This window comes from Aplysia californica, unplaced genomic scaffold, assembly GCF_000002075.1.
Source record: "Aplysia californica isolate F4 #8 unplaced genomic scaffold, AplCal3.0 scaffold00909, whole genome shotgun sequence".
Taxonomy (NCBI): domain Eukaryota; kingdom Metazoa; phylum Mollusca; class Gastropoda; order Aplysiida; family Aplysiidae; genus Aplysia; species Aplysia californica.
This window is the reverse complement of record NW_004798179.1, coordinates 222,100-225,752: the sequence shown is the minus strand read 5'-3', so window position 1 is coordinate 225,752 and position 3,653 is coordinate 222,100. Positions and strand designations below refer to the sequence as shown.

Below are 3,653 nucleotides of genomic sequence, written 5' to 3'. Positions count from 1 at the left end.
TGTGTATGTGTGTGTGTGTGTGGTGGGTTGGGGGGGGAAGGTGTAAAAACTCATCATCACCTTACTACTACTATTCTGTACATCATTCTCTGCGACTCTTCGCTCAACGCCCCTCCTGACTTTTCCTTTTTACCTCTTGCTCTTACTGAATTCCAATCCAATAATTTCCTTGCTTTTCAGATGCCTGCGCGTTTGAGGTATAAAACCTAATCCCTTTCTTTTCGCGTTTTGTTCACGTTCCCGACTTGTCACTCACCAACGTTATTTCCCCTGTGCTGTTTTTTGTCTGTCTTGTTTTCTCGTTCCAAACGCTAAATGGTCTTTTGTTGTGTTGATGCGTTTCTGTTTACCCAGAAAAACAACCAAACAAAAACAAAAACAAAATAAAACAAACAGCCATAGTGTTTCACTGATCACGCACTTCAGGGCAACAACGATCGATGTGTAGAGCCTGGAGACTCCATGAGCAGCTGGTCAGGAGCTGAAGACCTTCCTGTATCCTATCGATCTCTGACTCCAGCTTTGCTTCAGCCGATTTATCTCCCCATTTCTAAATCATGGTGATTTTCCTCACTGCAGTCTTTACTTTCTGAAGTCTGTGGTACACTTATACTTTTATTGTAACTGTTTGACACTCTTTTCGACGCTGAGTAAGGTAATCTTGTAGGTGGGGCTTCTGAATGTAACAAATCCCCATATGAAAGACTCGAAAGCTCCAAAAACACAGCATAATTTCAAAAATATCCTTTAGGATTTAGAATGAGAAACATAAGCATTGTAGTCCAGTTCAAAGCGGTCGAAGTAACAGGGCGATATGCATAATTCTTAATATTCTTCTCGAATTGTTAAAGTTACAATGTGAAATGCGTCATCCTTGAGGAGACACTGCGAGCTGTGCAGGGATATTCGTTCTGTATACAGCGTTGCCGCAGAGAGCAGCGTTTTAATTTCTAGGACTAGGAGAAATCCTATCTTTCGAAAGCAACCCAGACCAACAATACCTGAAAAGAGGCGGTCTTCGACCATGCCTGTCAAGGCCAGCTCTAGCTGAGAGTCTTGTAACGTCCAAGCAGAAAGACCGAAGTACATGAAATTATTTGTAGGCACTTGATAAAACAATCTCCCCATTTGGTATTCCAACTCAGGTCTTCTGCGAGCGACGGTAAAGCGTCTAACCACTACATAAGAGACGCCAGTGGTTCGTCCGAGATCTAAAAAGACGTGCACATACTGGACGAGGGTGTGCACTTGCAGAGTCGACAGAATATGCTGCTCCTGCCTATTCTGCTTTGAGTTGGTAATGTCGTAGGCTGGCATCCACTGTACAGTCACCACATAATAGTAATAATGTTAAGTTGTAGTGCTCGGCGGAACGTTCGACAGCAAGCGTGTCCCACGGGTCGAAATCTAATTTGAGTATTTTAACTGTTTATTAAGAAAGGAGCGATCAGCAGCTGACCAAAGCCAGTGTTTCGGTAAATTTCGAACTTTCATACACAAACGAGAAATACAGATTGGCATAGAGTCTAGATCTACATGTTTTTCATGGTGTGTTTGTTTGTCTTTTTAATTTTCAGATTAAAAAAAAACCCGTAATTGAAAAATATGTATGGATAATGAAGTTATGCTTCTTTTTTAAAGTACCACCAGCCCCCCCCCCCTTCCTGCGTTGTTGAATGACCAGAATACCCGCCCTCAATGATTTTTTTAAAAATGGCGTCATAGTGTCTTTGGGCCGCTTTGTCCGTCCTCTCCTTTAGCAGTGCTTCGCTCCTCATAATTCACGGCAGTGAAGCTGCGTGGAAATACTGTTATTCTTGGAAGTGAGAGGAAAATAATTCAGACCCCAGCCAAGCACGAACTTCTTACTCCTGCGCGATAGATCAAGTTAGCTTCCGTTAGCACAGTTGTCGGAAGCCTGTGATTTTAACTTGATTTATCTGTTTCCCTCCTGTTTACTTGGCTTCTTTCACTCGTGAGTTTGGCTTCTGAGTCAAAATTTAACATGGAGAGTGCCATCGTGTTTGAACTGGTTTTACTTTCTTTTTTTTTTATAACTTAAAAGAAATTATGCATATGATACCTAACTTGGTTGTGTTATGACCAAAAATGTCCGTATCGTTAAAAATAATAATTAAAAAAAACAACACAAAATAAAAAACCAACAAACAAACCAAATACCAAAATAAAAGCAAGCAAATAAATCCACAGCAAGTTTTGGACTGTGCTGTGAAAAGGTGAAAAACAGAACGATATCGTGGGATTGTTGATGCTGCTTGCTTGAAGTACATGTAAGTTAGAACATAATTACGTCGCTGGTCAACTTGACGTAAAGTTTTAACTTTGTCAAATTTAAAGTCCATTAAACCCCACTACAACAAATTACCGACGACAGCCTACGACAATATACGAAAACGACAGGCAAATTTCACTGGACACACAATGCGGAAAGAAGCATCGGAGAATAATAATTGTAGCAACAGGCAAGTTTGAAGGAAAGAGAGGCAGAGGCAGACAGAGGGAAAAGATACTGGACAAGATGACAACATTGCTGGGAGCAGCAAGAACAACCGACACCAACGCTGCAACGCAAGACAGATTGAAGTGGAGGTCCACGATCATCCACGCCATCAGGCAAGGCAACAGATGATAATGATGAAACCCCACTACGCTTGGCGTTTGTACGGGGCACGTTTTGTCCTTTATTTGAGCATAATGGTGTGGCACATAGCGAGCACTCTTCGGACAAAGATTGTATAGAGAACAAAGTGTGGCAGCCATGACAGTTAAGTACACAGTCAAGGAGTACAGGCTATGCCTAAAATATAATATACATCGAAGTAATCTCAGTGTCGACAGTTTTTATACTTCTTTCTTTGACACCGATAGTTTGATCCAAGGCATTCTGATGGCAACATACAGTCGAAATTATCCAAAACTATCACTCATTGTTGAGGAGAATAATGGTTGTCTTAGACAGGTGGACAATTTGGAGAGTGCCATTATAATTGATAGAAAAAAAAAAACATGTAGAAAAAAAGGAGGGGGGGGGGTGTCATTTGTAAATAAGTATGTCTTGGTAGGTGGTCATTTATCAACTGCATTATCTTTGCTGTTATTCAAAACCAGTTTTAGTTGGTGGTTGGCGGGTGTTCTGGTGTGGTCTGCTCCTTCTTTCCTATAAAAAATCTATCTTCAGTATCCCCCCTCCTTCTAATAGAAGTTCTTTGTATTTATTGTTACTCTGTAGCAACACCGGACTAATCTTCGGCACTTTTATGACCTTGTGTTGCAAGTGCCAGAAAATGGTTACTAAAACTGTTACTAAAACTAAACTAAAATCAGCTTTAGGTCATTTTTTACATTGTGCGGGAAGCAAATGAAAAAGTTGTTGGGGCTTTTCGAATTCCCTTCGCTAAGTAACGTTACTTATATCTACTTACGGATGTCACTGGCACTAGCCTTGCGAATAAAAGAGCGAAAAGTTAACTTGTGTATTACGTCATCACAGTTTATTTAAAAAGTAGACATTCTTCATTTGTCGCTTGTTTTCTTGAAAACAAATTTTACTACTTATTTACTGATTTGCTCTGTCAGGTGAAATTGGTAGCTTGTACCTCCACCCCTCCCCCTCCCCCCCTCTCTCTCTCTCA

The 3,653-nt window shown here is 40.8% G+C and overlaps 1 protein-coding gene across 2 annotated transcripts in view; it reads right to left on the bottom strand.

Moving 5' to 3' along the window:
• LOC101858366 overlaps nucleotides 1-3,653 on the bottom strand; it is a 62,381-nt gene that overhangs the window by 17,426 nt on the left and 41,302 nt on the right. Inside the window, exon 1 of one of the 2 annotated variants that reach the window (XM_005110553.2) lies at nucleotides 3,444-3,478. The exons of the other annotated variant lie outside the window; for it this stretch is intronic. The gene's annotated coding sequence lies outside the window, so the exon portion shown is untranslated. Of the gene's footprint in view, nucleotides 1-3,443; nucleotides 3,479-3,653 lie in introns of those variants that run through there. 2 annotated transcript variants of the gene reach the window in all.